General features: G+C 38.5%; 1 protein-coding gene across 2 annotated transcripts in view; it reads left to right on the top strand.

Moving 5' to 3' along the window:
* Nucleotides 1–27,338, top strand: part of Sirt7 (sirtuin 7) — a 197,416-nt gene that overhangs the window by 15,181 nt on the left and 154,897 nt on the right. Inside the window, exon 2 of one of the 2 annotated variants that reach the window (XM_067149239.2) lies at nucleotides 8,238–8,480. The exons of the other annotated variant lie outside the window; for it this stretch is intronic. The gene's annotated coding sequence lies outside the window, so the exon portion shown is untranslated. The remainder of the gene's footprint in view (nucleotides 1–8,237; nucleotides 8,481–27,338) is intronic. 2 annotated transcript variants of the gene reach the window in all.

Below are 27,338 nucleotides of genomic sequence, written 5' to 3'. Positions count from 1 at the left end.
ACCAATACCAAGTCAAAAGTGAAGTTTAGGGGTGAAACATCAGAGACATTTGAAATTAAAACTGGACTACGGCAGGGAGATGGGCTCTCACCACTATTATTTAACTGTGCTCTAGAAATGGTAATGCTAGAAATGGTAATGAGGGAATGGTTTAGAAAATGTCCCCCCAAAATAAAGATTGGCCGAAAAATCAAAACGAATTGCCTGGGTTTTGCTGACGAATTAGCATTACTAGCAGTGGACATAAAAGAAGCAAAAACCCAGATATCAGAACTTCAAAACATTGCAAATAAAATTGGCCTCAAAATATCATTTGAAAAAACACAAATTATGCCCCAAAAACCAACACAGCTAAAAGAAGTCACCATAAATGGTAATAAAATCAAAATAGTAACTCAGTTTAAATATCTTGGAGAAGTAATAACACATAACTTAAATGAAAAAATCTCAATCCAAGTAAGAACAAATAGATTAGCTAAAGCACAAAAATTAACATGGGATATCTACAAAAAGAAATGTCTATCAATAAATACAAAAATAAAACACTACAACACAGTTATAAAACCGGAAGCTACATATGCAGCAGAAACACTCTTTTACCTGAATAAACAATCAAAGACTGACAGACTTCAGAAAATTGAAAGGAGGATTGGAAGAACCTGTATCAACAAAAAATATCAGAAAGATGGACAGTGGCGGTTAATACCTAACAAAGTCGTGTACAAAGAGCTAGAACCCATTACAGATACTATGCGTAAGAGGAGACTGGGATTCTTTGGACATATCATGAGGATGCAGGACTCGAGACTTCTGAAACAACTAGTACAACACAATCTCGTCTCAAAAAATACCACAACAGGATGTAAATGGATCAGAGAAGTAAGAGAGGATCTGAAGGAAATAGGCCTTACAACAGAAGACACCAAAAATAAGATAAAATTGAATACAAAACTCAAGAATACAAACCTCCGCTTTACCCTTATACAAAACAAACCAACAACACGCACATTTTCAACTGAGGAAAGGGCACGAAGATCGGAGCGTCTGAAGAAGTACTGGGAGGACCGCAAAGCCCAAACAATCCCTTCAAAGAGACCTGAACGACGGACTGACTAAAGTGATCCTATGTGGTCATAGAAGAAGAAGAAGAAGTGTGTTAAAACTTATTCTTCCAATTAAACATTTTTTGAAAACATCTTTTAAAAGCCTATTGTGAGGCTCTTCAATAAAATCACTGAATGACTTGAACTTGCATACAATAAAAGTCGATCTGTAATGTAGTCCTCAAGTATTTAGTGTTTGTATGGTGTGTTGAAATTCTTCCTTGAGGCTTCATTTAAACTGTACTAGAGGGCTATTAGAAGCTGTTTGGTTTACTGTTGTTTCAAAATAACTTCACTGCAGTATTGGGTCGGATAGCGGTCTTCTAATTGGGCAGCTTGCTTCACGATCTGCAACCAGCAGAGGATGCGAAAAATTATTGAAGTATGTCAAATCAAAACACACATTAAATTTTGAAATCACTGTATGTTTGTTGACGTACTTCAACAATTTTTCGCATCTTCTGCTGGTTGCAGATCGTGAGGCAAGCTGCCCAATTAGAAGACCGTTATCCGACCCAATACAACAGTGAAGTTACCTTGAAACAACAGTAAACCAAACAGCTTCTAATAGCCCTCTAGTACATTTTAAAATCAGCCTTCAAAGAAAATTTTCAGCACACCATACAAATACTTGATACTTGAGGACTACATTCAGTGATTTTATTGAAGAGTCTCACAATAGATTTTTAAAAGACGTTTTAAAAAGATGTTTAATTGGAAGAATAAGTTTTAACGCATTGTAGACACAGATTTTAATTTTAAGTATACTCAATCTATCTTTTCTTATCTACCCCCTAAAGCCCCTCCTTTCCTCGTGCAATATTAAATAGTAATGGTTTTTAAATTTCCCATGGGAAAAAATGATCAAGGTTTTTAACATGCTTACTAATTCATGTATTATCATCTAAGGTTTTTTGGACACAGCTGAAGATGACCACTAAGTGGTCGAAACATGTACTGTGATTGTTAATGTTAATTTTGCCAAAGGCATGTAATGAAGTATCGATTAGGTGGTAATTTAATATAACAAGTCGGTAAAACAACTTTTAATAAAAACCTTTCAGTAGTACTGTTAGTGACTCGTTAAATTCCGGTTCTTCGGAAGTCGCTTTTGGTGACAATGACAGAATAAATGGATATAGAGAAGCTGGGATTGATGATGGGAGGGAGCCAATGTATCCAAAGATGGTAGTATGTGAAGATGTGGAGATTGTACTTTTCCTTTTGTGTTTTCTTCCTATTTTACCCTCTTCCCACAGCTTGTCAGTGTGTTTTTTCTGGTATCTGTTGATCAGTTTTCCTGTCTGTCTCTGATTTGATTTGCACTTGTTTGTTGCTTTCCATTACCTATCTTGACCTTTTGGGTTCATTTTCTCCTTTTGTGTTGTCCTGTCTTCTTGTCGTTTAACCATCTGTATTCATCTATATCTTTTTGTCTCTTCCTTTACCTGGCTTTCCCAATATCCTACACTTCCCATATCAAGATTGAAAACGTGTCAAGATGGCCACTCAATGAGGGTTGAAGCCTGCACTCTTGATGAGGCTGGCGAGTAGAAACAAGCTTGTTGGGGAATGAGAAGAAATGGATGTAGAAAATTGGGATTGATTAGGAGAGAGTCAGTCTATCCGAAGATGGTGGTGTATGAAGATGTGGAGATTGTCCCTGTCCTTTTGTGTTTTCTTCCTATTTTTGCCTCTTTCCAAACTGATCTGTGATTTTATTTTTCCTGTTGTGTTTTCTTTTTAATGTTCCTATCTTTCTCTATTTGACTTGATTTGCACTTATTTTTTTTCTTTCCATTACTTAGTGACAGTTATATTAGAGTTCATTTAGGCCACTTGTTTGTGGCAGCAGTTACCAATGTGAGAAATGTGATTGTAAGGTAGTTGTCTGGATTTTCTAAACTTTTTTTAAACCCAGATCATTAAGCAGAATGGAGTTTAATAATTTCAAGTGAGGTTTTATATGTCAGGCTATTTGTAACTCAACAGCAGGTAGTACTACCCAACCTACTTTTGTCCCTAAACCATAAGAATAAATGTATCTCACTGGGACTACATAGAAAAAAAGGTCAGCATCCTGTTTCACAGAAATTCATGGACCATGCTCGTATTATTTTTGGCAGCATCAGACATGTGGGAGTGACCATTCAGGGGTACTTGGAAACAACTCTTTAAACGGATGGAATTTGATGAGATGCTGCCGATATTGGTGGGGCTTATGGAAGCAAGAAAATAGATCTGTGTCAGCAAATGGATCGCATCTGGACTTGTTAGGAATGAACAATATTTGGGTATGGTGACACAAGAGAGAAAGATTTATGGACCACGAGATGTTATTGAGAATTAAATTGTGTGGAATAGTATTGTTTATTAGGTCCATCAATGCATGCAGTGTAGTTTTGTTGGACTCATAATTGAACCATTGAAATGAAATGAAATGCCGTGTGACCTCCTGAGAAGCTTGGTGCAGGTCTTTTGATTTGATGCCCGCAGGCGACCTGCGCGTCGTGATGAGTATGAAATGATGATGAAGACGGCACATACACTCAGTCCCCGTGCCAGAGGAATTAACCATTTATGGTTAAAATTCCCAACCCTGCCTGGAATCAAACCCGGGACCCCTGCGACCAAAGGCCAGCATGCTAACCATTTAGCCATGGAGCAGACAATGAACCAGTGATGTAGGTAGATTTAGTGGTTACTGATTCCAGGTATGGGTGGAGGATTTCCTTGCAAGGGAGCTGTTGTGGTTGGACCAGGCATATTTCCAATGAAACTTGGGTGAATGATCAGTTAAAATTAAATTATCCGAGCAAGTGGCTGTGCCGGTTTGGGTCACGTAGCTATCAACTTGCATTTGGGAGATAGCGGGTTTGAATCCCATTGTCGGAAGCCCTGAAGAGGGTTTTCTGTGGTTTCTCATTTTCACACCAAGCAAATTCTGGGGCTGTACTTTAATTAAGGCAACGGTCACTTACTTCCCACTCCTAGCCCTTTTCTATCCCATTGTAGCCATAAGACATCTGTCGGTGCGACGTAAAGCAGATTGGAAAAATAAATAAATTAATGGTGATAATCATTTTGTCATAAAATCAGTGGTAGTGTTAATTGCTGAAAACTAGCTGGACAGCTCAGAGCAGTTAACTAATAACGACATAAAATGACATTACATATGCACTGTAGAAATATACCATTCTGTTTTAAAGTTACATAAAATGAGATTTTGACAGCTGGCTGAGTAAGTCAGACAGTAGACTTCTGGACTGGGGCTGCCATTTCGTCAGATAGTTCCTCAATTGTAATTCCATTGGCTGAGTGAATCAGTCCTCAGATTCAGGTAAAAATCCCTGACTGGCCGGGAATCAGAAACCAAAGGCCTCTGAGTATGAAGCAGGCACGCTACCCCTAAACTGTAGTGCCGGCATTCATCAGTCTCATGTTGGTATGTAGAAGAACTTCTCTGGAACAACATTCTGGCACTTTCGCTATTAAAAACTGTCATTTAATAATAATAATAATAATAATAATAATAATAATACTATTTTGCTTTGCATCCCACTAACTACTTTTACGGTTTTAGGAAACTCTGAGGTGCTGGAATTTAGTCCCGCAGGAGTTCTTTCTTTTATGTGCCAGTAAATCTTCTAACACGAGGCTGACATATTTGAGCACCTTGAAGAACCACCAGACTGAGCCAGGATTGAACCTGTCAAGTTGGAGTCAGAAGGCCAGTGCCTTAACAGTCTGAGCCACTCAGTCTGGCAAAAATGTACTTAGTGGAGACACATGATATATTCATGTTGAATTTTTAAGTACTAACTTAGCTAAGTCATCGGGGAATGATATGGCGTGTAGCTGTCAGAGTTTTGTTAATTTGTATGGAACCATGTCTTGTCTATCTGCTCTTCTATTAGGGCATTCATATAGATTAGAAATTATAGAGATGAAAGTTCACAACCGTGTTGTGTGCATCTGTTGATTGATTTTCATTCTGTCTATTGCATACCTTGGTTTTCTTGAGATAAGGTTGGAACTGTTTAAGCTGTGTATATTGTCTTTAATTTTTTGGCTAATTTTAAGCATTCTATTTCTGTTAACTTGGTCAAAGGCTTCCTTTCACTACAAAATTTGTAACATTGAATTGCTGTTCTTAAGTCTTTTCTGAACCATGAGCACGACTTTGTTCTAACACTTTTCTGCACTCCACAATAAAACTGACGATAATTTATAGTCTCTTTGATCCCTGAAGCTTTTGCTTCGCTTCAGAAATTGTTGCTATAAAAATTTCTTTGCTTGAAAGGATGTTGTGTAGCTGATCATCCTTGTGTGTAATAACTTGGATATTCCATGTAGTACACCGAATATTCTTTTTCCTCCATCCGTTTTTCCCTTCTGACATCTTGGTCACCATCGTTATAATCTGTCCTGCTATTTCTTTTGCAGGACTTGAAAGCAGGCAGATGTTCTTCTTTAATAACCTGAGGGAAGTTAGACCACTAATGGGGTTGCCACTTCTCGGCCCATGGTCTAGCTGTAGTACAGCATTTTGTCCATACTTGATGGAACGTGAATACTACCATGATTCGTCTCTGAATTTGTGTCATTTCCTACACAAAAGCTTTGTCAAGGCTCCTAAGGGTGAACTCCTCCACCTGTTGCCTTTGTTTTACCCTTAGTTTTACAGGTGTGGTGTTGGCTGCCTGACCCTTTGCCTATTGTTTAAGTAATTGTTTATGTAAGTGCAATAAATAACATACCGACATTAATAGCAAAGGTGGCCCCAACATGATAGATATTCTGTAAGGTACTTTACAGATAATAAGGAAGGTAAAAATATAAATTCTAGCTACTAATTGTCAGTCAAAACAGCTACTAGAGGGGGTTCCTTAGTAGCGCGGAACATATGTGGTCTGATGTAGATGTTGATTCCCATAGGGAACCTGAAATATTTGTCCCGAATGAGTAAATTTATAATACCAATATAATGGTCCGTTATTGGACATTATAAATTTTCCTGCTAACTCATTCTTGGTTGCCTGCGTTTCGCCCTTGTGTGCTAAGTTAGGCTCGTCAGTTGGGACTTAGCACACCACCCAAGACGCAAGGCTAGTGCATGCCGTGGAGGCCACTGCATAGGCTATTTGAAGCCACCAGCAGTGCCAATGCACTATGAGAGCTATGTCTCATTTCCAAAAATAGATGCCTGCCTGGCCATCAAATGATGTAGATGTTGATTCCCATAGGGAACCTGAAATATTTGTCCCGAATGAGTAAATTTATAACACCAATATAATGGTCCGTTATTGGACATTATAAATTTTCCTGCTAACTCATTCTTGGTTGCCTGCGTTTCGCCCTCGTGTGCTAAGTTAGGCTCGTCAGTTGGAACTTAGCACACCACCCAAGACGCAAGGCTAGTGCATACCGTGGAGGCCACTGCATAGGCTATTTGAAGCCACCAGCAGTGCCAGTGCACTATGAGAGCTATGTCTCATTTCCAAAAATAGATGCCTGCTGGTGGCTTCAAATAGCCTATGCAGTGGCCTCCACGGTATGCACTAGCCTTGCGTCTTGGGTGGTGTGCTAAGTCCCAACTGACGAGCCTAACTTAGCACACGAGGGCGAAACGCAGGCAACCAAGAATGAGTTAGCAGGAAAATTTATAATGTCCAATAACGGACCATTATATTGGTATTATAAATTTACTCATTCGGGACAAATATTTCAGGTTCCCTATGGGAATCAACATCTACATCATTTGATGGCCAGGCAGGCATCTATTTTTTGGAAATGAGACATAGCTATCATAGTGCATTGGCACTGCTGGTGGCTTCAAATAGCCTATGCAGTGGCCTCCACGGCATGCACTAGCCTTGCATCTTGGGTGGTGTGCTAAGTCCCAACTGACGAGCCTAACTTAGCACACGAGGGCGAAACGCAGGCAACCAAGAATGAGTTAGCAGGAAAATTTATAATGTCCAATAACGGACCATTATATTGGTATTATAAATTTACTCATTCGGGACAAATATTTCAGGTTCCCTATGGGAATCAACATCTACATCATTTGATGGCCAGGCAGGCATCTATTTTTGGAAATGAGACATAGCTCTCATAGTGCATTGGCACTGCTGGTGGCTTCAAATAGCCTATGCAGTGGCCTCCACGGTATGCACTAGCCTTGCGTCTTGGGTGGTGTGCTAAGTCCCAACTGACGAGCCTAACTTAGCACACGAGGGCGAAACGCAGGCAACCAAGAATGAGTTAGCAGGAAAATTTATAATGTCCAATAACGGACCATTATATTGGTATTACATATGTGGTCTACCGTAGCTAAATTTTTTATTAGCTGAGGTCTCGTCTCAGCATCATAGCAGAGATTAATTTCTACGTTCCCTGCTTAATCCATGTCAGGCCTTTAACAGTGACAGAGTCTACGTCATCACTCCTTCAGTGAAACGACGAGTGGTAAGTTCAGTCTGGTACACTTCATCATTGGTATGAATCTTATATTCAAACATACCTTGTTCTAAAATTGCTCTTCATTTTGCAAAGAAAATGAGAACAAATTTAGCATTAGTAACTATGAGAACAATGCAAAATTTTCATTAATCCTTGTTCGTAATGACTGAAGATCAAAGGCAAGTATTTTAAAAGAGCCTTTAAAATTCTTGTTTGTCTCATATGGGAAAATACGTTGGTAATTTTTCGGATACCAGTAATACTAATGACATTAAGGTCAAGAAGAAACTTACAATCCAGTTTAGACAAATATAATCGAACTCCAAAAGCAATTAGACGTTTATGATGAGAACAAAGTTCATACTTCAAACCAGTGCTTAACTTCTGGGAGAACATGGGAGATCCGTGATCCTCCACCTATTTTGAACGTCTTTGTATTTGTTTTTTGCCTTTTAACATATTTCCAGTCTTTAGTTCAAGAACATGTCTGAAAGATATCCAAAGCAACAAAGTCGCACTAGCGCCTCACAAGGCTACATCTAACGCAGAGATGGAGCAACAGGAAACAGTTGAGTAGTTACTTCAAATACCGTTTGTGTCGAAAAGAGAACATTACTATTTGGATACCTATTTCCACGAATTGTCTTATACCATTCGTGTTTGTTTCAGGTTATGGCATTTATGATGTGTGGTGTGCACATTGTGTTATTGGAAAATTTGGTTTTAATTTTAAAATGAAGAAAATAACTAACTTTTTTCAACCTGAAGCACCAGCAGTGAAAAATTTAAAAACTGTATATAACAATAGTGAAACCATGAGTGAGAGTCTGTCTGTGTGTAGACCTACAACTACCGACAGTAGACCTGTTTTGGAAAATGTTGAAGATCAGTCAAAGCATGAGGATGAAACAGGTAAGCTTGTGACCAAAACTAACGTAATAATTTGCCATCATTTTGGACAGTATCCTCAAAAAGTTACTTCTATGAAACAGATAGCTGGTTAATGATTAAAAACAAATAAAACTTGGATGTTCAGTATGCATGTCTATTGGTATGCTAGGTGTAAAGAATTGTAAAGGACTTGAACTTTCACTGTGTGGGTTAACTATGAAGTATCTGAGTAGGGTGATACAAAGGAGAAAAAAAAACAAACTTCAATTTGTAAAAAAATATTGAAGCACAGAGACAGGCACAGTGCAGCTGAAAAGCTTAGAAAATTTAGTTATTCGATCATTGACTAGAAGCAAAGAAGCAACATGAATCTTCAGAAACATTGTCTAAACTCGTGAAGAAATATCGGTCGTTCTATGACTTTGAATTAGAAATTGTTCAGAAGACAATGGTTTGGACAAGGGACAAATCTTTCGTTCAAATGCAGATTGTTTTAAAATTGCTCTTCATATTGCAAAGAAAATAACAAATTTAGCAATCAGTATCTTGGAGAACAATGCAAAATTTCCATTAATCAATGGTGAATCTACTGCTTTAAATGGATAGTATACTTTTGACGTATAAGAACATTTAGTGATGGGCTAGAAGTGGAATACCCTTGTAATGTGTTTTTGGACTTGTCTGCTTTAACAGATGTGACAGCAACATGAATATTCAAAAGTATGATGCATAGCCTAGTTTAACATGTCATGGTTTTAGTTTCAGTTACATTAGTAACAATTTAGTTGCAATTGGGTGTGATGGAGCTGCCGTAATGTATGGTGCAAGGGTTGGCCTCAAAAAATTTGTGAAAGAGGAGTTTCCAAATGTATTATTCTGACGTTGCACAAACTGTCAGTTTGTGATACTCTGAAAGAAGTCGCAGTTATTAATCCGTTCATATACTAACTTTATGCTCTGTACCATGCTTCTCCCAAAAATATCAGAGATTTTGAAGCATGTGCTTTAGAACTGTTAAGAATTGGAAGAGCGTTAAACACTTGCTATGCCTTTTAGGCTTTGAGTGCTTTTTTTAATGATCATCTTCGGACACTACTCACAGAGATGCAAAAGAAGGCAGTACATCCATCAGCTTGTTCATGAAACTTATATTATTGAATTTAATTTTGGATCTTGCATTAATGTGCACCTCTTAGCAGGAACTGTCTGAATTATCACTTCTTCTCCAGTAACATGATATATGTAAATATAAAGTACAGAAAGCTATATAAATGCAAATCACTGTCTTTGAGAACAGGATTGACAATCCAGGGCTATACTACAGCAAGGCAGCTGAACTTGTACACATGCTCAAATTAGAGGAACTACTACACTGCATGAAGGTGGAACAAACGTGAGTGGGAGGGTACGAGGACCTGTAAATCCACTGCAGTTTTATTCAAGTCTACAGAAGTGTTTGAATCAAAGATTGATGAGTGAAGAAGATGAAGATTTCTTTCCAAGTGTAAGAGTTTGATACCCTGAAAATTGGCCTTCAGATTTTCAGTCTTACCCAGCCTTTGCACAAAAACAAATTAGAGCACTTTATAACTAATGTTAAGTTGATGAGAAGCAGTCCTTACATACATTTCAGGAATTTATTTCAGGTAAGAAGATGCTCAGTGCTATGAAACCTTCACAGAAATCATAAGACTTTATTCGATTTTCGTCAAGTGAATGTGAATGAGGGTTCTTCTAGATGGACTTAATCATAACTCCAGACAGATCTCCTCTGCTTGCTAAAAGTATCTGCACTTTTATTTATAAGGATGACAGGTGCATCTCTCAAGATGTTTGATACAGAAGAGTATGTCAGTTGTTGGATTACTGAAGGACACCAGTGGGCAATGGACACAAATAGTAAGGAGTGCAAGACACACCCACCAGAATCATGGATTAGAGGGATTGTGGAGGTTTATGTAAATTTGTGTAAGTTTGTGTGTATGTATAATTACTGATTTACGGAAAATGAAAAAAAAGGGTCATGTCTTGCAGTCTATTATTACGTAATAAAGAGAAATTTTCATTCTAGAAAGAATAAATTAAATAAGCTGAAATTAATTGAATATGAAAGGGTTACTTTATCAAGATATGTCTGGTGATGTAAGCATTTAGGTATGGTACTAGATTTAATAGAATTCTGGCCATATTAATTCTGCTATTGTATGTAGTAGACCGCACAGCCAATGACTCAATGCTGGTAGGTGGTGGGATATAACCTGAGACACCCTTCAAGGCAATGGCTTAGGGCAGATGAATCCTTGTGGGAGGGGAATGGACCCTCAGTAGAGGAAATGATGCTGAAATCTCATTTGTAGTAGTGTCTGTACTTCATTGAAGTGACTACAAAAGGAGTCTGCTCTCTATGTTAGGAGCAGCCTAAATTTCTGCTGGCAGTAAATCTAAAATGCTTGGTGACTGGCCATGTGATAAGTCAGCTGTAAAGATATAGTCACACATCGATGGAAAAGGGATCTACTACAATGGCTAGGGTGTCCCCTATAAGCAACATGCGTTGCGTTGTCAAGGCTTGGCCTAGGTGAAAAGTATGCAAGGGTTACCATCGCATGTGTGGTGACTACTAAAAGAGCTAGCCCTCACTTTCTGTCTTGCAACACTCAATGTTGGGACACTGTCTGGATGGTACGAAGTAGCAAAAGCTGTCGAAAACTGGTGTATCGATGTATGTACAGTCCAAGAAATAAAATGGAGTGGAAATACGTCATACAAAATTGGATGCGGTTCTGAAGTTCAACGGTATGATGACCACCTATTAAAAATTGTTGATATTGCAGACAGCAGGAAAATCCACCTCTTCAGTACCTACATCCCACAGACAGATCAAACAGCTTCTACCATATATGCCTTTTGGGTAACACTTGACGAAAAGACTGGAAGTGCCCCTATAAGTTTACCTTATTTTCACTGGCTATCCAAATGGCCATGTAGGTTGCAGAAAAGATCATGCTACCCATGGTGGGCAGGGATATGGTGAAAAGAACAACAGCAGTGAGCGAATTCTAGATTTTGCTCAAACATATGACCTGGTCATCACTAACACCCAGTTCAAGAAGAATGACTTACTTTTAATCACGTACTACAGCGGCACAAATGCAAACCAATTGACCACATCCTTGTCAGAGGTCAAGATCTCGAAGATGTTCTTGATACAAAAGTAGTGTCATATGAAAAAGTCGTGCACAGCATCAGCTGTTGATCTGCAAGCTGTTTATCCAGCCATCAAGAAGCCAACACCTAGAGCGAACTGGACCAGCAAGAATCAAATATTGGTACTTCAAGGAGGAGGAGCTGATGACGTTGCGCAAATTACTCTCCGGTTGATTACCTCCGTGGAAGGAAACTGTATGAAACTGAAAGGGACTGCTCGAGTCATTCTTGGAGCAACAAAGCCAGGATGCTGGTGGATCGATAGAGATGTATGGCTTTGGAGCAGTAGGCCTAATGTCAAAGAAAATGCAAGAAGAAAAAATTGTACCATGAGTTTCTTGCTGACGAAACACTGCCTCATTGAAATGAGCACAGAACAGCCCGTACTGAAGCAAAGAAGATTGTAGCCACGACAATATCCGCATGGTTTGCAGATTTCTACACAAAATTTGACATACATGAAGGAGAGCGAGATATTTACTTACTTGCTAAATCAGCCTCCTCAGTCCAATTGTAGCATATACTCTACATGTGGATTTGTTTATTTACAATAAAAACATACATGTATGTATGTATACATACATTATCATTAAAGTCTGTTATGCCTTTCAGCATTCAGTCTGCAAGCCTCTGTGAGTTTACTAAACGTCGCCACAATCCTCTATTTGCAACTAGTGCTAGTTCTATACCTCTTATCTTTAAATCGTTAGAAACTGAGTCTAACCATCATTGTCTTGATCTCCCTCTACTTCTCTTACCCTCCATAACAGAGTCCATTATTCTCTTGGGTAAACATCCTCCTCCATTCGCCTCACATGACCCCACCACCATAGCCGGTTTATGCGTACAGCTTCATCCATAGAGTTCATTCCTAACAGCCTTTATCACCTCATTCCAAATACCCTCCTGCCACTGTTCCTACCTGTTTGAACCAGCAATAATTCTTGCTACTTTCATGTCTGTTACTTCTAACTTATGAATAAGACATCCTAATTCCACCCAGCTTTCGCTCCCGTAAAGCAAAGTTTGTCTGAAAACAGGCCAGTGTAAAGATAGTTTCATCTGGGAACTGACTTCCTTCGTACAGAATACTGCTGATCACAACTGCATTAGCTTTACTACACCTTGATTCAATCTCACTATATTACCATCCTGGGAGAACACACAACCTAAATACTTGAAATTATCGACCTGTTCTAGCTTTGTATCACCAATCTGACATTCAGTTCTGTTGAATTTCTTACCTACTGACATCAGTTTAGTCTTCGAAAGGCTAATTTTCATACCATACTCATTGCACCTATTTTCAAGTTCTAAGATATTAGACTGCAGGCTTTCGGCACAATCTGCCATTAAGACCAAGTCGTTAGCATAGGCCAGACTGTTTACTACATTTCCACCTAACTGAATCCCTCCCTGCCATTTTATATCTTTCAGCAGATGATCCATGTAAACTATGAACAGCAAAGGTGAAAGATTACAGCCTTGTCTAACCCCTGTAAGTACCCTGAACCAAGAACTCATTCTTCCATCAATTCTCACTGAAGCCCAATTGTCAACATAAATGCCTTTGATTGATTTTTAAAATCTACCTTTAATTCCATAATTACCCTGTATGGCGAACATCGTTTCCCTCGGTACCCTGTCATATGCTTTCTCTAGATCTTCAAAACATAAACACAACTGCCTATTCCTCTCATAGCATTTTTAAATTACCTGGCGGATACTGAAAATCTGATCCTGACAGCCCCCTTGTGTTCTGAAACTACACTGGTATTCATCCAACTTCCTCTCAACTACTGATCGTACCCTCCCTTCCAAGATGCAAGTGAATACTTTGCCTGGTATATTAATCAATGAGATACCTCGATAGTTGTTGCAATCCTTCCTGTTCCCTTGCTTATAGGTAGGTGTAATTACTGCTTTTGTCCAATCTGAAGGTACCTTACGAACACTCCATGCTAATCTTACTACTCTATGAAGCCATTTCATCCCTGCCTTCCCACTATACTTCACCATTTCAGGTCTAATTTCATCTATTCGTGCTGCTTTATGACAATGGAGTTTATTTGCCATCCTTTCCACTTCCTCAAGCGTAATTTCCCCAACATAATTTTCCCCTTTCCTATGAGCTTGGCTGTTCGCAACACCACCAGGAAGATTTCCTTTTACGTTGAGAAGATGTTCAAAATATTCCCTCCACCTGTCCAGTGATTCCCTGGGATCTATTATGAGTCACCTGAATTACTCAAAACCCTGTTCATTTCTTTTTTCCCTCCCTTCCTAAGATTATTTATTACTGTCCAGAAAGGTTTCCCTGCTGCTTGACCTAGCCTTTCCAGGTTATTACCAAAATCTTCCCACGACTTCTTTTTTTGGATTCAACAACTGTTTGTTTCGCTCTGTTTCTTTCATTTACGTACAAATCTCTATCTCCCTCGGCCCTTGTTTGGAGCCATTTCTGATAGGCCTTCTTTTTACGTTTACAAGCTGCTCTCACTTCATCATTCCACCAAGATGTTTGCCTTTTCCCATCTTTACACACAGTTGTTCCTAGGCATTCCCTTGCTCTTTCTACTACAGCATCCCTGTATGCCACCTATTCTCTTTCTATATCCTGAACCTGCTTACTGTCTACTGTTCGAAACTTCTCACTAATCATATCCTTGTACTTCTGTCTTATTTCCTCGTCCTGGAGATTTCCTACCCTTATTCGTTTGCAGAGAGATTTCACTTTCTCTACCCTAGGTCTAGGGATATTTAGTTCACTACAGATCAGATAGTGGCCTGTATCATCGAAAAATCCCTGGAAAACTCGTACATTCCTAACAGATTTCCTGAATTTGAAGTCTGTTAAGATATAGTCTATATAAAAGAAAAAATGATAATGGTTGGAAAATCAACTCTGGAGTCCTGATGTTGTATATACGAGTATGATACACGTCACAAAACAACCTAGTGGGACATATTAATTTTCTTTGGTGAATATTGTAAAATGGAAGATATCCATCAATTGTACAGTATCAGTGATGAAAATGAAAACCTGCTGGTTGATTGGAGAAAAGCAAGATAATGCTGACAAAATTACTTCTAGAAGATCTCAATCAAAGAATTCCCCCATCTACTTATTCCGACCAATTTTATTGCCCAAGTGCCTGAGAAAGGTATTTAATTCACAACTAAGTATTTTTTATTTTCCGCCTTGTCGATACACTAAATTGCATAAGTTATTGCATAAGGGAACTTATTGGTTAAAAGTGGTACATGTTTCATATATTATCAACATCTTCAGCAACATAACACTGTTTAGATGAAACATTACCAAGCTCGATAGCTGTAGTCGCTTAAGTGCGGCCAGTATCCAGTATTTGGGAGATAGTAGGTTCGAATCCCACTGTCAGCAGCCCTGAAGATGGTTTTCCGTGGTTTCCCATTTTCACAGCAGGCAAATGCTGGGGCTGTACCTTAATTAAGGCCACAGCCGCTTCCTTCCCACTCCTTGCCCTTTCCTGTCCCATCATCGCCATAAGACTTATCTGTGTCGGTGCAATGTAAAGTAACTAGCAAAAAAGATGAAACATTCATGTATTGACAAAGTATCAATGTTTTAGAGGAAGTGTCCTTAACCCTAGAGCACATACCCTAATTTGGTAGTACGTAAACACAAACCCTCGTAAAATTTACGACTATTTGTTTCCATGATGATAAAATGTAATTGCACACAAAATGTAATATAAGAAGCATGTATTAACATGCAAGTTATTTTACAGAGTGTTAACGCCTAGTTTTTCAAGTCCCTGGTGTCTCATTTACAGCAGTTTGTGCAAAGATTTGCTCTGTGTTCTTTGCAATACGCGCGGTGACATTCGCTACAGTATGTTGTCGTCAGTCACCTTTTCTGAGCTGGACAGATATGACAAATAGTTCTCTTGCCAGTAATAACCAATCCTTTACGTTGGGTAGATGAACTATCACTTAGAATACCCTGTATAATTTCTCGTAGATGTTTTAGTAAGCTCGGTGTTTCCATTCTCTTCGCCATCCATGGCGTGATGAGTTCTTCACTTAGATGTATGAGAAAGTCTTTTCTCAGCAACTTGCGGTCAAAATAATGCCACGCATTACTTACCAGTATGTGTATGACAAGTTCTGTGGTTCTAGATACTTATTTCATTCAGAATAGTGCTGTAATGTAACATTGTTACAGAACTTACCTTTCTAAGTTTAGCATACGTAGTCACAAATTGTCATAAATTTTGCGTTGCAACAGTCTTTAATTTGAAATCAACAGACTTACTCTAACAATGCACACACACACACACTGACGAAGCTTGCGGTATTGTAGGAAGCTACTGAGTAGGACAGCAAAGTGGCGCGAAAAGCCTAACAGATAGAGCCATGTTGCCAAGTATGCATCGTAAAAATTACGAGGGTTTGTGTTCAGGTGTTAAAATTAACATAAGATTGACAATATTAAAAACAAAATACTTAAGAGAAATTATATAAATTCTTTCTACAATTGAAGGCAGTTGTCAAGGAAACACTTGTATAATAATCCATAGAGAATATGTCCTAATGATTATTCTTTTCTTAAAAAGTTCATTAAAAATGTATACATTTATAAGTAATTGTCAAAATGAATAAATCCAGATTTCATAATGTGGCTCCTATTACTATTGCAGATGGAAATATTACCAATTCCTAGTTGTCAATTCTTTTTAAAACTGCTTTGCTCTGGAACAGTATCTCCTGTCATTTTTTGACGGTCTTGAGTCTGGTGTAGTAGTGATGATACGTTCTTTCTTGTTCACGTACTTGTGGAGGTGGAGGAGCGGGGGATATTGGTGTGTCATGAACTTCCTTGCTGTTATCTACAGCTTCAAAGGAGGAGGAATACGTCGTAGAGCTGTCTGGAGGTGGACAGATTCCAATTCTTTTCTTGTGATCTTTTTCAAGCATTTTCAAATATACCAGAATTTTATTATATAATGGGTTCTTATATTCTATAGCTTCATTAGGGTTATTATTTTACTTTACAAGTTGGTCTAGATGAATGTATAGATCTTCATATGTGTTCATTAAGCTGCCCTGCTGTAATTTTTTTTATGAAGGTCAGGTCTTGTTCTATGGTGGTAAATATATGACCTGTGGTAGTCATGTGTGTTCCCATAGCTGAGAATCTTCCATGTTTTTCAGCATTCACATGTTCTAAATGTCTTACTTTAAAATTGCGGCCAGATTGTCCTATGTATGTATTCTTGCACTCAAAGCATGTAAGTTTATGTATTCCTGAATCATAAAATTTATCTTTTTCCGAGAGATTTACTGTATCATGGTTGAAAATACTCTGTTTCATATTGTTATTGTGGAAAATGCGATTTTGACATTTTTTCTCTTAAATAAATTTGTTATTTCGTGTATGTTTGGATTATTATATGTGAACTTGATGTATTTCTCCGTTTTACTAGGTTCTATTGCTAATTTAGATTGTCGCTTCCCTGAAAATTTACTAAGTATTTTATCCATCATGTTATTGTTGAAACCATTCAAGAGGGCTTGTTGTCGGATAAACAACAGTTCTTTATTCCTTTCAGATTTGGATAATGGTATACTAAATGCTCTGTTAACGTAGCTGTAATATGCTGATCTTTTCTGTGCCTCAGGGTGTAACGAGTTGTTCTTGATAGTGGTCGGGCCGGGCTGAGTGGCTTCGACGGTTAAGGCGCTGGCCTTCTAACCCCAACTTGGCAGGTACGATCCTGGCTCGGTCCGGTGGTATTTGAAGGTGCTCAAATACGACAGCCTCGTGTCGGTAGATTTACTGGCACGTAAAAGAACTCCTGCGAGACTAAATTCCGGCACCTCGGCGTCTCCGAAGATCGTAAAAGTCGTTAGTGGGACGTAAAGCAAATAGCATTATTATTATTATTATTATTATTGATAGTGGTCGGTGTGAAAGTGGATTTTCTGTGTATTTTGAAAGAAAATCCTTTTTTCTTTTGTTGTGACTACGTCTAGAAAATTCAGTTATCTTTCTTTCTCTTCTTCTAAAGTAAATTTTATATTGGATTCCAAATTATTCAATATATTTAAAAAAAAATTACTGTCTGTGAGTCTGTTATCTATTATAGCGTAAACATCATCCACATATTGTGTCCAAAAATGCAATCCCTCTGTTTGATTAATAATCTTTGTGTGTTTCAAATAGTCTAAGTTTATATTAGCCAATATTCCTGATGGGGCTCCCATTGATAGTCCTTTTTGTCAGTAAATTTTATTAATAAACATAAAATAATTTTGATTCAACACAAATTCTAAAACATTAATAAAATCTTCAATTTCTGGTATGCTTATTAATTTGTTCTTCATTAAATTCTTCTGAATGATTCTGATAGTATCTTCTATTGGAATGTTTGTATACATGTTGGTTATGTCAAACAAACATATAGTGTGAGATGATCCAAGTTTAAAATCTTTTGGTAGATTACATGCTTTGAATGCAAGAATAGATACATAGGACAATCTGGCCGCAATTTTAAAGTGAGATGTTTAGAACATGTGAATGCTGAAAAACAGAAGATTCTCGGCTATGGGAACACACTTGACTACCACAGGTCATAAATTTACCACCATAGAACAAGACCTGACCATCAATAAAAAATTGAAAAAGGGCAGCGTAATGAATACATATGAAGATCTATACATTCATCTAGACCAACTTGTAAAGAAAAATAATAACCTTAATGAAGCTATAGAATACAAGAGCCCATTATATGATAAAATTCTGGTATATTTGAAAATGCTTGAAAAAGATCACGAGAAAAGAATTGGAATCTATCCACCTCCACATAGCCCTACGACGTATTCCTCCTCCTTCGAAGCTGAAGATAACGAGAAAGTTCATGACACACCAATATCCCCCCGCTCCTCCACCTCCTCAAGTACGTGAACAAGAGAGAATGCATCATCACTACTACACCAGACTCAAGACCTTAAAAAAATAACAGAAGATACTGTTCCAGAGGAAAGCTGTTTTAAAAAGAATTGTCAACTAGGAATTGGTAATATTTCCATCTGCAATATGAATAGGAGCCACATTATGTAAATCTGGATTTATTCATTATGACAATTACTTATAAATGTTTAAATTTTTTAATTTATAAATTGACCTTTTTTTCATGAACTTTTTAAGAAAAGAATAATCATTAGGACATATTCTCTATGGATTATTATACAAGTGTTTCCTTGACAACTGTTTTCAATTGTTGAAAGAATTTATATAATTTCTCTTAAGTATTTTGTTTTTAATATTGTCAGTCTTCTTATGTTAATTTTAAGGACACTTCCTCTAAAGGGCCCCATACATGCGCAGACTTAGTCAGAGGTAAGTCTGCGCAAACCAGTCTCTTCAGACATGTCTCTGTATGTATGGCCAATAAGTCTGCCGACAAAAAGTCTGCAGGCAAGTCTGACTTTCTGGCGCTGCTTGAATTCAGCCGGAGACTTTGCGATAAAAGCACTATCTCAGAGTTGTCAGAAAATGTAAATGTGGTAACCTACAAATTAATATGAAAAAATCTTTCTTTATGTATCTTCATCGTGCAGAGCACTACATTGTGTCCAAATAACTCATCTTCTGTACCGACTATCTAATTAATTTCAATCCGTATACATTTTTTAACCATTTGAAGCGCATAATCTTAAACAGAAAACAGATGAGCGCATCATATTAAACTTCAAATGAAAAATTCTAAATTCCCATGGAGGGAATAGAGCAAACGCCTGAAAAGCCTTACATCTGATATGTTTTTGACATTTTTGGCATGCTCTGTTGGTGAAAAATATCTAATTCCCTCCATGGGAATTTAGAATTTTCCATTCGGAATTGCTAGGCGGGCAATAATTCCATTGTGGAGATTTATCTCCCGTATGCAGTTACCAGACTGTGCCTCTTATATAGGCTTCTGATAAGTTCACCTGCATACACCCCAGCGTCAGTGGGTAGGGTCTGACACATCCCACTTTGATGAGTCTAGTGTCAGACCTAAGACAAAACGCTGGTTAATAGAGCAAACGCCTGAAAAGCCTTACATATGATATGTTTTTGACATGGTATTCAATTTCATCGGTAAATAATAATTTAGTCTGAGCGTGTGGGCAACTGCATACCTCTGACTTACCTGCCGGAGGCAAGTCTGTGTAGGTAAGTATTCCAGATGTCTGCGCTTGTATGGGGCCCTTAAAACATTGATACATTGTCAATACATGAATGTTTCATCTAAACAGTGTTATCTGGCTGAAGATGTTGATGATATACGAAACATGTACCACTTTTAACCAATAAGTTGCCTTAAGCAATTTAGTGTATCGACAAGGTGGAAAATAAAAAATACTTAGTTGTGAATCTGTTTAAGTGCGATACGGACCATGAAGCTGATTTTATGTAAAGATATTGAAGTCGAAGAGGTCAGGTTATTCTGAAGAAAATGAAGCCAGAAAAGGCCACTGGCCCAGACGATCTTCCAGCAGAACTGTGGTATTATCCCTATGGGATGCAGCAAGATAGTTAGCACAGCTCTTCATCCAGTGTGTCAGAGAGGGATGAATCTCGACTGACTGGCAGTGGAGCATTACCCATCTTAAAAAAGAAGGAAATCCTGCCGAGTGTACTAATTATTGCCCAACCTGGCTGCTGTGTCACGCTATGTAGGTCTTTCAGCATATTCTACAAAAAAGGATTGAGATCAATAAGCTGACCTGCAACCAACATGGATTTGTGAAGAATTGCAGTACAACTGATGCAATTCATGCTGCATAGCTCTTAGTTGAGAAAAACACCATGAGAGAGACAAGCTTGCATTCTTGGACCTGAAGAAGGCCTTAGATCGGGTACCGCAGAGTCTCATCTGGCTAACACTTCGAAAACATGGTGTGCTAGCATATCTTGTAAACTGGGTACACCGAGCTCGATAGCTGCAGTTGCTTAAGTGCGGCCAGCATCCAGTATTCGGGAGATAGTGGGTTTGAACCCCACTGTCGGCAGCCCTGAAGGTGGTTTTCTGTGGTTTCCCAGTTTCACACCAGGAAAATGCTGGGGCTGTACCTTAATTAAGGCCACGGCCGCTTCCTTCCCACTCCTATGACCCATCCCATCGTCACCATAAGACCTATCTGTGGTGGTGTGACGTAAAAAAAAAAAAAAAAAAGAAAAAGAAAGAACTGGGTACAACTGCTTTATGCTGAACTGACGAGCTATGTCCAAACTACTGCAGAACCAGCCAAAGGCTTACCCATCATAGTTGGCATACACCAGGGTCCTACCCTATCACAACTCCTGTTCAACTTAGTGTTGGACCCCATGACACTTGACCTGCACTGACCATTACCATTGGCCCTTCTCTATGATGTCAATGTCATGTTGATTGCAGAGAACAAGCTGGATCTACAGCACCATAAATGGAGCAGGAGGCTGGCGAAAAATGGCCTGCATGTCAACAAAAAGAAAACTGAGTACATGACATCATATGCACAAGAAATGGGTACAATAAAAGTAGAATGCAACAACTTGCTGCAATTGAAATGCCTTAGTTTCTCGATAGCTGATGACGGTTAAAGAGGTCTACACAAGTATTAATGCAGCGTGGTTGAAGTAGCGAACAACAACCGGAGTCATTTGTAACCGCTGGATGAAAGATCATCTAAAATAATAAATCTACTGTCCTGTCACACTGCATGGCTGTGAATGTTGGCCGACTACAACTGAGACAGATGGGGCATCACTGAATTGTGTTTCCAACGGTAGATTTCGGAAATGGTTTGGCATTGCACCAGTCCTTGAGAAAATGCACGAGAGTGTCTCCAATGGTTTGGGCACATTTTACAAACAGGAGCCATCACAATTGCCAAGAAGAGCTACAACTTTGAGAGGTTGTCGGCAGAAGTCCAAAGGGACGACCTAAGCAACATGGGCAGGCATACTACATGAAGACCTCGGAGTGTGAATGCAGCCCAAGGTAGAATACAATGGGGACAGCAGATGCATATAGCGGACCTTGGATCCAGATGGGATAAACACTAAACAAAAAGATGATGACTAGATTTAATACAATACGTTTAAATCCATCTACTTGTTTTATAACTTCCTTAATCCAGGTGGTTTGTGGATAGGTATATTTAGCATACATCGTACGTACATCTTCATTGTAGACTGTTATGCCTTTCAGTGTTCAGTTTGCAAGTCTCTGTGAATTTACTAACTAGTCCTCTGGCCTTGTTTAGTTATATACCTCTCATCTTTAAATCATTAGAAACTGAGTTTAACCAAAGTCGTCTTGGTCTCTCTCTACTTCTATTACCTTTCATAACAGAGTCTATACCGGGCGAGTTGGCCGTGCGGTTAGTGGCACGCAGCTGTGAGCTTGCATCCAGGAGATAGTGGGTTCGAACCCCACTGTCGGCAGCCCTGAAGATGGTTTTCGGTGGTTTCCCATTTTCAGCAGGCAAATGCTGGGGCTGAACCTTAATTAAGGCCATGGCTGCTCCCTTCCCACTCCTAGGCCTTTTCTGTCCTATCGTCGCCATAAGGCCTATCAGTGTTGATGTGACATAAAGGAAAATTGTAAAAAAGCAGAGTCTGTTAGTTTCCTAGGTAACCTATCCTCCTCCATTCGCCTCACATGTACCCCACCACCAAAGCCAGTTTATGCATACATAGAGTTCATTCCTAACTTGTCCTTTATCTCCTCATTCAGAGTACCCTCCTGCCATTGTTCCTACCTGTTTGTACCACCAATCATTCTCGCTGCTTTCATGTCTGTTACTTCTAATTTATGTATAAGATATCCCGAATCCACCCGGCTTTCAATCCCATAAACCAAAGTTGGTCTGAAAACAGATCAATGTAAAGATACCGTATAATCCCGAATACCACCCGCCACCGAATAAAACCTGCACCCTAAATTTGACACAGCAAAATATTAAAAAAAATAAAAATCAAGTAACTTACATACCTATTTAATTTTCTTCAAATATACCACATATATGAATTCAAACAGCTTACAATTAATAAAATTATCACAAAAATCATAAATAAAATCGGTCCAATACTCAGATCATTCACAATTCACAGTCGTCATCTGAAGTTTCACTATAGGAACTTTCGTCGCTGGCATCTTTCCACAAATAGTCGTCCTCACTACCGTCCACTGACTTTGAAATTCCACATTTCTTAAAGAGTTTGGACACTAGATTGTTGGGAATGCGCGCCCATGCGGTTTTGATCCAGCTGTATATTTGTCCCACTTCAGGCCCCTTCACTCGTCCGGTTGATGTTAACGCGCGATCACCATCAGACATCCATTCGATGTACAACTGTTTTATTGCAGTTTTGAAAGGCCGGTTCATGCGCACATCCAACGGCTATAGAATAGAAGTGAGTCCTCCGGGAATTATCGCAAGATTGGATTTTCCTTTCCTCATCATATCTTTTACGGCGTCAGTTGTATGTCCTCGATAACTGTCCAACACAAGTATGTTTCGATTTTGTAACAAAGCTCCCGGGCGATGTTGCCAAACGCACTTCTCCCAATCCTCAACTAACGCACTGCCTATCCAGCCGGACTCATGCGTTCTAACAATAACACCGGATGGCAAGTTTCCTTTCGGAAGTGTTTTCCTTTTCAGAACCACATAAGGAGGGAGTTCAGTTTCATCCGCTAATACGAACAACATTACCGTGCAGTGTTGCTTTTCGTTACCACCTGTTCTGATGGTTACACTTTTAGAACCCTTTGTATCCATTGTATTTTCCAACGGCATTTCAAAATAGACAGGTGTCTGGTCAGGATTCCCAATTCGTGACAGCAGATAAGAATTTTGCTTCCTCAAAAAATAATGTGATGCTGTAAGGCTGAAAGGCCGTTAATTTTTCTTCATACACCCCAGGGAGACGTTGTGAAATAGACGTACGTCTCTGAATGCACAATCCCTTTCTCCGATAAAAGATTCGGATCCATCCGTGGCTTGCAGTAAAAACCTGTGTTTTGAGTTCTTTTGAGGTCTCTAGTGCTTTCAGTTGTCACATATCACTAGAAACACCATATCCTAACTCACGGTTTTCTGTCACATATTTGTGGAGTTGTTCTTCAATATCCGGAAACTCTGCACTCCGCCCATGGAACGCTCTGTGATAGCTGTTACTTTTTAGAAGTTTTTCCTTCTTCCGCCAATCACGAATACATGATTAATCAATATCGTACTTTCTGCCAACGGCACGATTTTTCATATATTTCAGCTTCGCTTACAACTTTTAAGTTTCTCTCGCACAGTAAATTACTGCAGACCCCGTTTTGAATCCATCGCTTACTATCGAGACAGCACTTTTACGGGACAGATACGGAACTCGAATGTGAGCGAGGTAGACTTCCATAACCAACAGTCTCGACTCTCTCAAAGTACGATATCCCGCGAGATCAGCTATTCGCGCACCCAGCATGCCAGCAACACTTGTGAAACAAATGACGATTAAGCATTCGCAGCAGCGGCTTTCATATTTACCGCATATTTACCCATATTATTTGATTTACCGTATTTCATTACCTTACATTTTGCGTTTACATGCCACTGTAACAGTATTGAGAAAAATCGATGTTTTCTAGAACGCAACTAAAACACAATAAAGGCGGCTACACACGTTACTATGTAACTGTACGATTTAACTGCACCAACTGTGGAGATTTATCTCATGTGTGGATGGTAAATCATTGCAGTTATTTCTGCTTGCACAGTTCATCGGAGCAAGTTCATTTTTCTAATCAATAAAACTGTGTCGATTGTGTTTGCACAGTTTTATCGCAACTTGTGGACCGTGGCGACTGCCGATTGGTCAGTTCAAGTGAGTCACTCGATAATATAGTGCGCGCTACAAGTTATCACAACATGTCTCAGGAAGCGGATATCATGAGCATTTAGAAACTTTCATTGAATGCTGTAGAAATGAATCTTGTCTCTGGCAGACGAAGTCTAAAGATTATCACAATTGGAACAGAAAAGACGCTGCCTACAGTAAGTTGATTGAAAAATATAAATTATAAATTGACTGCAAAGCCAACAGAGATGTAGTTGTAAAAAAGATTAATAATCTTAGGATTTCTTACAGTTGAACAAAGTTAAACAATTAAAATAACAGAGTCAGGCACTGACGAGATATACATTCTGCGTTTGTGGTACTTTCATTTATTGGGACTTCTTATATGAACAAGAGACCCCAAGAACTTCTACATCTAACATAAGCATTGATGAAAATGAGGTAAGACATTATTTTACATACACACATTTTATATTACATACTGTATATAAAATACATTTCATTCATGAGAATTTCCCTGCTAGTTAGAGCTGCCTGGCGAAGCAACTATGTGTAACAAAACTCATTGTTCATGTTCATGCAGTGTAATCAGTGTATGAAATTGTCTTGCCACGGGACTTTTCCTTGGTTCACAAAATAGCTCATAAATTCATCCCTTACTTCTTTTGCCGTTCTGGGGGAATCGCCTAGGTGAATTCTTTGCAAAGGCACCATTGTTAAATCTGTTGTTGTAAGACCTACAGTTACCAATTCTCCTTCTAAATGTCCATGATCAAAACATTCTGTTGGGGCATAACAATTAGGCAAAGATGACATTAGGTAATTGTGCAAAGTGCAGCTTGCCATTACTACTGATCCAATGCTTTTTGGTTCTAGATTTATTTGAGCCTTAAAAATTCTGAATTATGCTGCCAATATGCCAAACCCAGTTTCAACTATTCGACATGCTCTTGACATTCGGTAATTATAAACTTTTTTCATCATACTTTCCAAGTCACCTTGTCTAAATGGTTTCATAATGTCCTTTCTCAAAGGAAAAGCGTCATCTACTTTTTCTTCCAAGGGAATATGCAATGTGTCATTTTCCAGCTTTTCATAGAATTTTGTATTCCAGAAAACACCTCCATTGGAACCCCGTCCATTAGTTCCAAAATCGCAAAATATAAATCTGTACCTCGCATCAACGATGCCCATTAGTACCATACTAAACCTCTGCTTGTAGTTATAAGAAACTGAACCACTATTTTTCGGAGGTATGATATCTATATGTTTACCATCCAGATCTCCCAGACAGTGCGGAAAGTTCCACCTGCTTTCAAATTCATTCGCTATGGTTTTCCATTCCTCTTCTGTATGTGGCAACTGAAACAAAAGTATAAATAAATAGACTATATAACCAATTGCAAATGTGAGGAGTTGCCAACTAAAACACAACCAAAGTCACCACAACCCAGCAACACCGAACCGGGCTTGCCACAACAACCCAGCAACACCTATCCGGACTTGCCACAACAACCCAGCAATATCCAACCTGAAGGCGAACGAAATAGGACGACACCAACTCATCGACTCAGACCTATAAAAAGGTCGAATACATTAACCAATGAGGTACTAAAAACTGTAAGCGATCATTTTAAATGCCCTAAAACTGAAGATCATTTCAATATCTTTGGCAAGCATACAGGTATGAAATTGTGAGATTTACCTAAACAGCAAAAAATAATCGCTGAGAAAATCATAAACGAAACTTGATTCTTTGCTGAAATAGACTGTCACACTCCGTGAGATGCTCTGATTTTATGAACATTTCTTCTCATCTTGTCACTCTCAGCCATACACCATAATGCAAACTCAATACACACCACAGACACAAGTTCTCATCTCCATTCCAGCCACTCCCGTCAACCTCACAATGTGAATCTCAACCTCAGCCATCTGAAAATTCAGCTGCTTCCTATGTGAATACATTTAGTGACGAGTGAAGACTATCAATAACACAAATGTACAAGTAAACTAAAACGTTTATCTTTATACAAATTATGGTTATTATTATTATTATTATTATTATTATTATTATTATTATTATTATTATTATTATTATTATTATTATTATTATTTATATTCAAGATTTTTATATAATGTTGCTATGTATATAACTGCATGTAAGTGAGTAGGCCTACTGTTCATACCGGTGTCATGTGTATTGTTTGTATTTTGTATTTGTTTCTTTAAGATATTAATAATATATTTCTAAATTTAAAGGTATACAGTATACAGTGCATTACAGGTTTCAGGAATGATATAACTGAGAGCCTGAGGCGATATTCTTGTAGAGTATTTCAGATCTTCATATGATTGACCTGTGGCTAAATATCTTAAGGTAGCAGTCAGTCTGTCATGAGGAGATATAGCTTGTTTCATCACAGTATCCTTTTTCTTTATAAAAGGAGTAACCAGTGATAGACGGTGTAGATAAGTCTCTCCATCCATTCTTAAATAATTGTGCCTATCTTTCAGTACGAAGCGTAACTCATCTAATAAAATTATGTGTGAATATTGCTTTCTCTGTAGTAGCCAATCTTTAGACCACACGCTGCATGTCTTCCTTCGCTTTTTCATTACACACACATAGGCCCAACACCGCTAGTACGTCTTCATCGACCATAGATGACATGTTGCTTTGATAAATGTTTGATGAGTACTGTCGATCGACGCAGTTATCTGTACCTTGTGGAGGCAAATGTTTCTTAACCTTGAAAACATTTACTTTGCTGATAAATGCCACATTCTTGTTTTTTGCTTACGGG

This window comes from Anabrus simplex, chromosome 6, assembly GCF_040414725.1.
Source record: "Anabrus simplex isolate iqAnaSimp1 chromosome 6, ASM4041472v1, whole genome shotgun sequence".
Taxonomy (NCBI): domain Eukaryota; kingdom Metazoa; phylum Arthropoda; class Insecta; order Orthoptera; family Tettigoniidae; genus Anabrus; species Anabrus simplex.
Note: the sequence above shows the minus strand (reverse complement) of the source record. Positions and strands in the feature narration are given on the sequence as shown.